Below are 13,124 nucleotides of genomic sequence, written 5' to 3'. Positions count from 1 at the left end.
CACCAGAAAGTCTTATTGCTGCTTTCCCTCCCATCCCCATTGCTGCTGCCTTTGCTGAGGCTCTCAGTATTTCTTACCCAGGCTGCTATTAGGATGATGTTCTTCTTCTTCTTCTTTTTTTTTTTTTTTTGGTGGAACTGGGGTTTGAACTCAGGGCTTTATACTTGCAAAGCAGGCACTCTACCTCTTGAGCCATGCCTCCAGTCTCATTTTGCTCTGGTTATTTTTGAAGATGGGGTCTCACAAAGTATTTGCCTGGGCTGGCCTTAAACCACAATCCTCCTGATCTCAGCCTCCCAAATAGCTATCATTACAGGAATGAGCTACCGTACCCAGCTGGGATGATGTTCTGATCAGTTTTTCTCCTCCAGAAATGCTGACTTGCTTTCCACTACTCCTCCTTCTTACCATCAGTATGACATTTCCAAGTCTACACCAGACTGTGTTGTTTTGCTTAAAACTCTCCATAGGGATCTGTAAGTTTCTGTGCCTGTGTGACCTGGCTCAAACTCTGCTCACAGCTACATCAGCCCAACGACTGTGCCATGTGGATCCTCACCTCTGTGCCTTTGCACATGCTGTTCCCTCTGGCCCCAACGTCCTGCCTTACCTTCTTATCACTCAACATTCAGCTCAGAGGTTTCCTTTTCCTTGAAACCTTTCTGATGCCTCCAGCAAGAACTCTGCTTTGAGTCAGCCCAGTACTGACTTGCCTATATTAGGCATTGCCACCCAGAACTGTAGCACAGTGCTAGACTGTGAGCTTGGAGCCAGCAATGGGCAGTAGTAGCCTCAGTTTCCCTTTCCTAGCATGTAGCACAGTAGTTGGCCCAAGACAGCCCAGTGAATGAATAAAGATAAGAATCTGCCTTGGATCTGGAAGAGACCTTGGATGTCACTGGGTTCAGTGTTTGCATATCTCAGATGAGTGAGAAACGGACTCAGTCAACCTCACATAGCAATTGGTGACCTAACTAGACCTGGTCCTCTGACTCCAGGAACAGAGTTCTTTCACGGCTCTGCAGAGCTGCTAGACAGAAAGGGAGGGAGTCAGGTCCATTGGCCAAGTGTGGGTAGGGGTCAGACAAGTGTGGGTAGTGCCTCTAGTGTAGAGACACCAGTGGCAGAAACTTAGCCCAGGACCTAGTTTAACTTACTCTCAAACTGCAAAATGGGTCCAGTCCATAAAGGGTTTTTTGTAAAACCCTTGCTAATCTCATGTGTGCAAGTGGAATAAGGTTCACTATGTCAGCACGAGCAGCTGGCACCTGAAGTTACGGTAACAATGCTGTGCGATAAATTTAAATACAGGTCTCATGTGTTCACTACTCATTTGCTTGAGGCCCACCCAATTTATCTAGCCTAATTGCACAGGGCTATCTTATTGTCATGTTTCTTTAAAAACAAAATTTGTATTTTGTGATTGAAAAAGCAGCTATCCTAACCGACTAAGCTCTTCTGGAGACTCAATGTGGAGTGACAGAAGAGTGTGGAACTTGGAATCACTCAGGCCCTGGCCAAACCTTGGCAGCGTGACTTCCTAAGGGCATGTAAGATTAGAGGCCATCACACTACTCCCCATGGTTGTCCTGGGGATGAAAACCGGCATGAGGGCGACAACCAGCAACCTGGTCCAGGAGCCAAAGTACCAGGGTTGGAATTCCTGTTCCATTCCTGCAAGGCATGTGACCTTAGATGCCTTACTGATTCTCTCTGCATCTCTGCTTCCACTCCTCAGAGGGTCCCTAGAATCCATGTAGCACTTGGACAGTGGCTGCTCAGTAGTAAACATCCCTCACGTATAAGCTAGAGAAGATGCGGAGCACAGGGCCAGGCACTTAACACACGTGTGCTCCTTTCTCCCTCCCCTTCCAGAAAGGCCCAGTTTTGTGCATCCATATGGTGGACACACATGACCTTGTCTCACATCCTTCAGTCTAACCCCCTAGCAACTTCTGATAAATCTAGAGGAACCCAGCCCTTCATTTGCTCTATATAGCCATCAACAAGTAATCTCTTTCTCTTGTTCACTGGAGTCACCAGATGTCCACTTCTGCTGACTCCTTCAATGGAGTCTGCTCCTCCACCTCTCATCCTCCACCCCCATGCTCAGAACCTCAGGAATGATAAGTACAAGCCCAGTCCAGGTGCAGGGCAGGAGGGACTCTTGTCTGGCTCAACTCTAAGAGCTTTGTTCAGCGCTGTGGCTTGGACCTTGGCTTCTGAAACCTCCCTGAGGCCTGTTTGGACCTGCTAGTTTGTGGGTTTATTAGTCTCAGCTCACCTGCTAGATTCTCAGCACTGCCTGACAGCACCAGTCACCCTCCTCTCACCCCCAGGCTATGAGAGGCCCTAGCCCAGGAGCAGGTGGAGGGTGGCTCCAAATCCTGAATTTGGAAGAAAAGGAGCTTGATTTCTGCTGATGATAAGTTAGACATGAAGACAGCAAAGGTCTCCAGGTCCTGCTTTGTGTCTCTTTGAACCTTCTGCCTGCGGCAGTTCCAGGCCCCAGACATAGAAGAGACTCATCCAGGCCCACTCCTGCTTTATTGAAGCGAGGGGAGCCCCGCATCCAAAGAGGTGTCCTCCAGGCCCTGCTCCCTAGAATAGAGATGGACTCTTTCCCACCCCACCCTACCCCACCATGGCCGTGCTTCCTGGGGCTAGAAGTTTGACTTTTTTGAACTTTGGCCCTATGCTCCAAGTCCCTTGACCATAATGGTCGGTTTGAGCTGTTATTTGACTGGCTGTGTCCCCAGGCTCCTCCAGGCTGAACACTGACAGGGTCCTCGCAGCATTTCTAGACCCCTCTCATTCTACTCAGGATCACTGGACTTCTTTCATGTCAACAGGAAAGCCACTGTAACAACAACATCAAAGCCAGCAGCTTCTGGGGAGCGGCCTCTGCATGAGAGCATCACTGTGGGCGGTGCAGAGACACGGGTATCACACCTGGTCTCTGGCTTCAGGCAGCTGACCACAGAGGTAAGAAGGAGACAGATGCATGCTCACACTAGCAGGCCAGTGGAGGCCACCTGCGGTTTACCTCAACATTTAACCCCTAACAGTTGAGAGGTGACTAAAGGATACAAGAGATCTTCTTGAATCGACTGGGGCAGTGGTCACACAACTCTGTGACTATTCTAGAACCACTTAAAATGAGTGAACTAGATGGTATGTAAATTATATCTCAGTAAACTGTGTATAAATTTGAAAGTTTAACAATTGAATAATGAGTCAAATACGTTCTCTCTTATCTTCTTGAAAAGTTCTCCTTTAATAGTACAGGGAGGACTGGGTCTGAAGTCTGGAACTTTGGCATTCCACAGGGCAAAGTGGCAGCACAGGGACAGCACATTGTCCCCCTTCCCACATGCCCTGAACCTTGAGGGAGCTTGTGGATTCCTTAACTCACAAGTCCCAGCTCCATCTAGAGTCCCCCCTCACCCTTAGGGCCAGGAGTATGCACAGTAGAGGGGGTGCCCTTGGGAGGGCAGGCTCAGGGAAGACCCAAGTGGACTAGGGGCCTTTTGGACATAGAGTGTGGATCTTGGCCTGGAGCAGTGCTATCCTGTTGAACATTCTGGGTTGACAGAAAAGTTCTGCGTCTGTGCTATACAATATGGTAGTCATTAGCCTCAGGTGACAACTGAACACTTAGGTGGCTAGTGCATCTAAGGAAATTAATTTTTAGTTTTTTAATTAATTTAAAAATTTTTTTGAGATGGAGTTTCGCTATATTGCCCATGCTTGTCTCTAACACATGGGCTCAAGTGTTAGAGACAACCCACCTCAGCCTTTTGAGTAGCTGAGACTACAGATGTGTACCACAACGCCCTGGCTGGAACTGTTTAAATTTTTAATTAAGCAACATTTAAATTTAAACAGCTACTTTTAGGCTACTATATAAGTCTAGAAGGTGGTGGTGGTGGACTCCACTGGACATGTCCTGTGGGCTCTGCTGACATCATCATGGAGAGGGGCACAGCTGGAAGAGGCTCAGAGTGGGGCTCCCAGGACCAAGGAAGCCAGTGGAGAAGGCAGTGGGACTTTCTCAGAAGGCAACTGCTATATAAGGCAGCATGCTCCTGGAGACCAGCATTCCAATCTCTGAAGAGAGGGGGGCAGATGGCTGGGGGTTGGGGGTGAAGCCATTTGAGGCACCCCTAGCGAGTCCCCTCCTGAGATTTTTACAGGGACCTGTTTCACATAAAAGGTGTGTTTTGGCCCACTAGGGCTGTGGGTCTTGGCAGAGAGAGAAGGCGCTGTTATTTTTTTCTTCCGAGGCCATGTGAATGGGGCGGGCCGTGTGCATAGTTTCCATGGCATAATCTGACTGTAAAGCCCTGTGTGTCTGTGGGGGCGGGGTAAGAGAGGCCCTGAGCCCAGCCTCACTCAGAACTGGGCTGGGGCCCAGCAGGCGCAATTCCCTCCCAGTTCTGCAGGGTCCTGAGCCATGGGCAGGGGAGCTGTGCCTGCTGTCCAGAACATTTGGAAGTGCACTTGGTTGCTGGTGGGGTGGTATGCTGGCTCTTCCAGATGCCTGGACGTGAGGTAGAGGAGAGATTACCTCCCAAGAGCTGAGTACAGGGTGTGGACTCACTAGGAGGCAAATCAGAGGCAGGCAAATGAAGGCCTCAGTGTGCAGATTGGTGACCAGCTCCCAACCCAGACTGGCTGGGCCTGGTCCCTAAGAAGAACCTGACAGGGTCATTTGCCTGCAGCAATTCTGGGTGGTTCGCCAAGCACCTTTCTGGAGAATGAAAGCTCTAAAGAAAAGAGGCCCTCTGTGGGCGCCCACGGAAGTCAGGGTGCAGAGCACAGGCTGATTTTATCAAGCAATCACTCGACGTCAAGCTCGGGACTAAATGTTTTGCCCTTTTTTTTTTTTTAATAAGCATATATCACTTGTACGGGGTGTGTGTGGGGGAATTCATTGCAACATTTCCACAAGTGTTTACAGTATACCTTGGTTAGATTTCCCTCCATTGTTCCCTCCCTCCCTCCCTCTTCCTTCTCTCTTTCCCTCCCTTCCTCCCTTCCTTATCGGTGGGACTGGGGATTGAACGCAGGGCTTCATGCTTACTAGGCAGGCTCTCTCCTGCTTGAGCCACACATCCAGCCCAGTTTTTAGAGAGGGGTTTTGCATGGTAATGTTCTGCTTTTCTGATCTCATGTGGAACGATGCAGACACCAGGGCACCAGAATTCAACACATTTAATCCTCACAATCCTCTCTCTTCATATGTAGGGAACTAGGGTTTGTCTGTAATTTTGCCCTAAGTCACGCCACCAATAACTGTTTCAACCCTGGGGAATTCTTGGGGATTTGAACCCAGGCACTCTGACTCCACTGAGTCTCCTGCCAGACGTTCTGGATGTGAGTTTTGTGAGTCTCTCTCTCACGGCCTTCGAAATGGTTCTAGGGCTCTAACCTCCCCAGTCTATCCCAAAGCTCCCATCTGGGACTGCTTCCCTGTTCTCCCCTAGCTACTCAGACTCTCTTAGGCTCTGGTCTCATACAGACTCTGTCCCCCAGAGAGTGGCTGTCCCTTTGCCTGCCCTGAGTATACTGTGACCCACCAGGTGGCAGCCCCAGTCCGTAGAGGTGACCAAGACAATCAGGCCTTTCTAAAAGCCCAACTGTGCCACAAGTCAGTCGCTCAGGATGCAGTGGCACACACAATGCTCTCTCTCTCTTCCAGGGCAGAAAGGCGCATTATTGCGAGTTGGGTGACTCCAGCAACACTGTTTATGGTCTGCACATCCCCCAGAAGGAGCCTCCCCAACTGAAGGCCATGGCCTGAGGTGGGGGTGGGGTGTGGGGGGTGGGAGGGGCAGAGATGTTCCTTCCCCTTAAGGTCCCTGTCTTGCTTCCCACAGCAGACTTGTTCCTTCCCCCTCCTTCCCAACATAGGTCCTCCCCTGGGCTCATGCCCCATTCTTTTAAGCCTTTTAGAGGTTGACATTTAAAACACTTCTGGAAAAGCACTGCCCTGTGCCTGGCATGACAAGTGACAGGCCCTCCCCAATGTGGCCTTTTCTTTTGGTATCTTCTAGCGTTGCCCATTTGGACTTTGTGCAGGTTGGAGTTAATCTTGTGTGTGTGTGTGTGTGTGTGTGAGATACTGGGGTTTGAACTCAAGGCCTACACCTTGAACCACTCCATACTTCACTATCCCTTTTTTGTGATGGGGTTTTTCAAGGTAGGGTCTCATGAATTATTTGCCCTGGGCTGGCTTCGATGGAGGTAATTTTGTCATGAGGATTTTTGACAGAGACCCTGGAAACAGTTGCATTTTTTAACAACAATGACAGACTACTCACTAAGCCCTCAGCCTGTGCTGGCACCCAGCCAATCCCACAGAACGCTCACGACAGTGCTGCGTGCACTAGAACGTGCTAAGAAAACAGACACTCCTGGAACTTGAGGGATCCAGCCAATGCAGCACAGCCCAAGCCAAGCTCAGAGCACCTTTGACCTTGTGTTACAGCCTACGCTGCTTTGTTAGGACTGCCATAACAAAGCCACCCAAATTGTGTGGCTTAGGACAGTAGACATTTACTGTCTCACAGTTCTGGAGGGTAGACGTCTGTGATCAAGGGAGACAGCATGGTTCCTTATGAGGGCTTAAGGGTGAATCTGTTCCCTTGCCTGTTCCCTACTTCTGGTCTTTGCTTGCAGTCGCTGGTGCTTATAATCCTTGGTCTGAAAAGGCATCACCCACTTTCACAGGGTGTCTTCCCTGTATGTGTGTCTGTTTCTAAGTCCAAATTCCCTCTTATCATTAGACTGCCAGTCATTAGGGCCCACCCTAATGACTTCATTTTAACTTGATCATCTGTAAAGACCCTACTTCCAAATAAAGTCACATTCAGTGGTACTGGGGGTTAGGATTGCACTGTCTTTATGGGAGACACAATTCAATCCAGAACAGTGCCCTTCCCTGATTCATATCCTGGTGACTTGGCCTTACTTGGGGGCACAGAGAAAGTGGTGCTACCTTCAGCTCCCAGTGTGACAAGAACCCCTTTCTAGGAGCCTTTTCACTTGCTCACAGGGCATACACACACACACACACACACACACACACACACACACACACACACACACACGGTGCCTCACATACAGAACCTCTGCAGCCTGGGGGATAGCAGTGGTCAGGACAGAGGTTGAACTGCCACATCAGCATTTGGAACCCCTAGGAGATGGTGGCTCCCCAGGCTAGAGAGGAAGCAGCCCCAATACAGACTCTGGCTGCCCAGCACCACAGTGGGCATAAGCCCCATCTGAAAATATCCCCCACTTGCCCTCCAGGCCCCACACATCCTTCCCAGACTCATCCCTCCACATCCCTTCCCCCACTGCAGGTCCTACTGCATGGGAGTTGGGCAGAGGTGCCTGTGTCTGCAGTTGTAGCATTTGATTATTTGTAAGGCACCAAGGGCAGAAGGAGCTGCCCTGTGCCATCCCGCTGAATTCACAGGTAGCTTCCACTTGCTGTTCCTGCTGGCCTCCTAACAAGCCCCCACTCATCTGGTCTGGGGGCGAGGGGGACCTCATCTGGGATGGGAATGCTGCTTCCTGGACCCATGACCTGGGGACTACCAGCTCTGTGGATTTCCAGCTCTAGGCTCAGGCTATTCTTCCAGCCCTCCAGAGATCCTCAGGCCTTCTCTCCAAGTGCCTGGGCTTAGCTCCGCCCGAGCCGGCTCAGCTTCTTCTTGATGACAGTCACAGGCTTCGCACAATTTTCTGTCACAGCTTCTCCCCACCTCAGTCCTTGGGCTCCTCCAGGGCAGGCCTCCTAGGGCTCCCTCAGGGTGCACACTCACATGTGTTTTACTTCACAAGGTCACACATACATTCACATGTGCTTTGTAGATTGTCCTGATTTTTGATGGCTCACTTTACAGATTTCAACTTTATAATGGTGCAAAAATAGAAGCTGTACTTAGCACATGATCTTTCCCAGGCTAGTGACATGCAGTACTGTCCCCTTTTTTGTGATGTTGGGCAGCAGCAGTGAGCTACAGTCCCAGACAGCCATATGATCACCACAAAAACACCCCATGCTCTTCCATGTGTTGTGTCGCTAAGCATGTGTTTGGTGGGCCAGGGTATTAAATGCATTTTCTTTTCTTTTTTGTGCTGTACTGGGGGTTTGAACTCAGGGCCTCATGAATGCTAGGCAAGCTCTCTACCACGTGAGCCACTCCACCAGCCCCTAAATGCATTTTCAACTAACAATATTTTCAACTTACCATGGTTTACCAGGATGTAGCCCCATCCCAAGCCAAGGCACATTTGTACTTTATATGGTGGCACACGTTCACACGCCACACATATGTTCATAATACCCATGCTTTATGTCACACGTGTTCACACACATACATGAGCTTTACTTAGTAACATGTCCAACACAGTGCTTTACACACACAGTACGTGTTCACACATGTGCTTCACACAGTCCCACACTTGCAAGTTCACACTCACACTTGCTTTACGTGGGGCTGGTAGAGTGGCCCAAGTGGTAAGAGCGCCTGCCTAGCAAGTGTGAGGTCCTGAGTTCAAACCCCAGTACCACCAAAAAAGCCCCAAAAACAAAAACCCTTGCTTTACATGGTTACACATAGTCACCCATATCCTTACATAGCTTTGCACACTCACACGTGTGTACCTGTGCCTTGTTTCTCTGAGTCTACATTCTTGACTGGAAAATCAGGTTGTTAGCCATTTCAGGGAGTTGAGGCGTTTGTTATTATTAATTTCAAAACCCAATTTTATATATATTTTAAATTAAGTAACTATAGTTACAAAATTCCAAATTCAAAAGGTAGAAAAAGGAAGTTTTACTCCTACCTGTCCACAAATCACCTAGCTCCCTTCCCCACAGCCAGTGTTACCAGTCATCTGTCTCTCAGGAGGCACTTTTACAACACAAGTGACCACAGACGTATACACTGCTGTCTTTCCTTTTCCCTTAAATGGACTGCACTCCAGAAATGCCCTATGCCCTACTTCCCCGCTCCCCGTGTGTCTGGGAGAGTGCTCTGTATCAGGCGTGTAGAGGCTTCCTCATTGCTACATGACCACGCTGGACTCCAGCATGAGGAGGTGCAGCATTCATGAAGCCACTTCTTGGTGGATGGCACATTTAGGTTGTGTCCAGTCTTCTGATATTTCAAACAAACCTGCAGCAAAAACCTTGTCAAGATGTTATTCTCCACACTATAAATATCGTAAGGTCACCGGAACAGGTAGGGACCATTGCCAGGGGACAAACAGCATACAAACTTGGGGCCCCTCACCTATTACCTGTTAAAGCATGATGTATGTTTTCTTCTGCCTTTATCCTGTACTCTCTCAACAGCGTTGTCATAAAACACCAGATTAGGCCATAAGGGCAGAATATTTGTAGACATCTCTGTCTTCATATTGTGTCTGTCCACTTTACTGTCTAGACCTTTTCTTTTTTGGTGGTATGGTGATTGAATTCAAGGCCAGCATCTGGATGCTGTACCACTTGAGCTACACCCCTTCATACCTCTATTTTCCTGCCTGTGGCTTCCTACATAGCTGGAATTACAGGTGCCACCCTCCACTCCCAGTTTATTTGTTGGGATGGGGTCTTGATAACATTTTGTCCAGGTTGACCTTGAACCATGATCTACCTCCAGAGTAGCGGGATTATAGTTGTGAGCTGTCAAGCCCCACCCTGCCTCACCCTTTGAGTCATACTCTACTCAACTTTAACAGGTAGCACTTGAGAACTGTTTTGTTCCAGACTGGAACACAGGGTAGCTCAGCCTATTGTCTATTGGAGCTGGAATGCATTTCTTCTGCTCCAACCTGTGCTTTCTTCAAGCACCTACAGTTCCTCAGTTATCAAAAGATCTAGACCAGCCGGGCACCAGTGGCTACACTTGTAATCCTAGCTACTGAGGAGGCAGAGATCAGGAGGATTGCGGTTTGAAGCCAGCCCAGGCAAATAGTTCATGAGACCCTATCTTGAAAAAACTCTTCATTAAAAAAAAGGGCTGGTGGGTGGCTCAAGGTGTAGGCCCTGAGTTCAAACTCCAGTGCCACAAAAAAAAAAAAAAAAAAAAAGATCCAGACCAAACCAGGCCAAGGTGTCTGTGCAAGAGGATGATGCCAGTGACAGGAGGAACTCAGTCGTTCCCGGGCTAGGTCAATGCCCATTAGCCTGCCAGGCACAAGACCAAGATGTTCACCCACAAGCAGAAAAGCATCTTTGAAACTGTACCCATGTCTAATGGGCAATTACCAAGCTTGCATCCCCCAGAAAGTCAATAGAAGCCTGCTGTTCCCTTTGCTAAGTGAGAAGTGGTCACTTCTCATCACTGCTAGCTTCTGCAGCTCCTGTAGGTCAACTTGAGCTGAAGTCTCAATAAAAGAGACTTCCCTGTTTTGTTTGTAATCTGTGGCTTGCTCTCATTTCTACTGTTTCCATGCTACAATAACGATCCTGCCATCCGGTGACAGCTTTGGTCTCTCTTCCTCCACTTGCACAACCCTGGACTACTAGCAGTCTAGGTAGCATTACCACATACACCAGAGGGCACGGGGCTGCCCTGGTGCCTGAAACCAGCCCTGGAGATGCTTGCTTTGATTGAAGAGACCCCCTTTCCCTTAGCATTTCAATTGGATCCAGTCCTCCTGTGATGAGGCAAGCCTGCCTTCCTTGATGTGGAAGGACAGAGTAGAGTCATGGACATGCTAAAAGAGATTTGCAAACCAAAGAGCACATCACTCACGCATTTGCCTAGTGCTTCATTTAGTCAGTTGCGGGACACATACAGCCTGCTGGGCGCTGTGCTTGGGATGAGGCTACAGTGGAGTGCATGAGGTCCTGTCTTCATGGAGCCTGCAGTCATGTTGTAGGGGCACAAAGCAAAGACTTCACAAGTAGTACACCCTAGGACAGAAAAGCAAGGGGGAGAAAGAACATATCTCCACTTAAGCCAGCCCTGGCGTTTTGAGGCAGAAAGGGGCGTACTTCCTTCCTGAAGCCCTTTCAGGTCTTTCTGGACCCACCCCAGGGTCTCCTTCCCTGGTTTTCTTTGGACCTCCTTTCTCTACCTGCTCTGGGCAGGTGGAGGTCTGCAGGGCACCTCAGTACATGGTAGGCTTCTCTACTGCTGCTCAATGTCAGCCTCGGCAGGACTTGGAGAGCTGCTTTGTCACCTATGGGAGCGGTAGCTACAAAATGAGGAAAACTCAGTGCTACACACTGCCTGTCCTGGCATGGGCCGGCCAGCAGTGCTGAGAAGTCAGAGAAGTGCTGCCTTCCCTTTCTGGCAGAGGCAGCCCCACCTGCCTGTACTTACCTGAGCAGCCTCGCCCTTGCTGACACACAGGAAGGCAGCAATCTGATAAAATGGATTGCACCAAGATGGCTCCCTGATGTGTTGAGGGTTTTGCGTCACAGAAGAGGAGGGATTGCTAATTATAGAGATCAGACAGGAGGGAAGGTTTGATTTGGGTGGATCACAAGGGACCTTTCACATTGGCAACAGTTTTTTGGGACAGCATTGTCCACTATCTCGGCCTTGATTTTGTTACTGTTGTAACTTGAATCTGCAGAAATGAAACATTTGCTCTTGTGTGGGAGATTCTGAGCCTCTCCTCAACTACCTTTAAAGCCAGCAGCTCTCCACACCTGATGAAAGGACACGTTCATTGTGATACGGAGATGTGGTGCTGCTCCACGATGCGGACAACACCGACAAAGTCACAGTTGTGTGAATGTGGGGCCTTGGTTTTCAGCTTCCAAAATCAATCTCTTGTAAAACAAGATCGATTGAATTAAATGTCATCAACAAGCATGATATAAATGTAGAGAAACAATCAACAGAAGTTTAGGGGTGAAAACACAGGAAAGGGCCCAACTAAACCCATTTCACTACTGCGGCATTGAAAACGGACCCAGTCGGAGATGAATCACATCGTTTACAGTAGGTAAGGCAAACAATAGAGTGACTGAAAATTATAATTACTCAAAATTTTCTTTCTTTCTTTTTTTTTTTTTTTTTTGGTGGTACTGCGGCTTGAACTCAGGGCCTACACCTTGAGTCACTCCACCAGCCCTTTTATTGTGATGGATTTTTTTGAGATAGGGTCTTGTGAATTATTTGCCCGGGCTGGCTTCAAATCATGATCCTCCTGATCTCTGCCTCCTGAGTATCTAGGATTACAGGTGTGAGTCACAGGCGCCCAACTAGTAGCAAATTTCTTAATGACAGGGCCAGACCTCTTGGGATGGTTGTCTGTGCAAGCTGGAGGAAGCTTGAGACAGGAGCCATGTAACATGAAGGTACACCGTAAAGAGACAAGTTGGCATCAGCCTGGCACACTGTCTTCTTTGTGATCCACAGGCCTCTGCAGTATTTCTCATTGTTGGGTTCTTCCAGCTCTGCCTGTACCAACCCAGTACCACGGTCTGGCCTCTGGGGCTGTGAGCAGCTAGGGTCAGAATTTAATGGGATTATCATCTTTCTTTTGCATAAGATCAGGTTTTTTTTTTTTAATTTTTAAAAATTCTTGGGCCTATGCCTTAGTGTTGATTTGCAGGACTGGTTTTGGTTTCTCCTGGATTATCTGAACCTATTTGCTTCTTTCCTGACTGTCCTAACGGAGCAGATCCCTTTCTATGCTGGAAGCTGTGGGTGGAGCCCAGTGTCACTCCTGCTATCTGGCTTGGATGACTTCCCACTGTGTGAGGTGACAGCTTATTCTTGGACAGGAAATTATTTAAGTTCCACTTTTCCTCTGATGATCTGGGAGGGACGAAGTCAACACATGTGGAACTCACATCCTGCAGGGACCTGGCCATTAATGGACATGTGAGATGGGGTTGTGAAGCACTGTGTGAGTGACTTTCCATAGTGGGAGAAGAGAATGGGATGTGGGGGTCTCCAAAATCATGGGAGAGTGTGTTCCCTATGGGGCTACTGGAAGGTGTGGAAGTTGTTTCCTTCCGCACTGGATGTGGTTTGTGGCCACCTGGTAGCCTCAAATGACTTTTGGTAAAGTCCTTTTCCTAGGCAGTTGTGCTCAGAGCTGGGTGACAGTTGCCAGAGTTCAGGTTCAGGCAGCTGGTG

The sequence above is a fragment of the Castor canadensis genome, chromosome 3, assembly GCF_047511655.1.
Source record: "Castor canadensis chromosome 3, mCasCan1.hap1v2, whole genome shotgun sequence".
Taxonomy (NCBI): domain Eukaryota; kingdom Metazoa; phylum Chordata; class Mammalia; order Rodentia; family Castoridae; genus Castor; species Castor canadensis.
Note: the sequence above shows the minus strand (reverse complement) of the source record.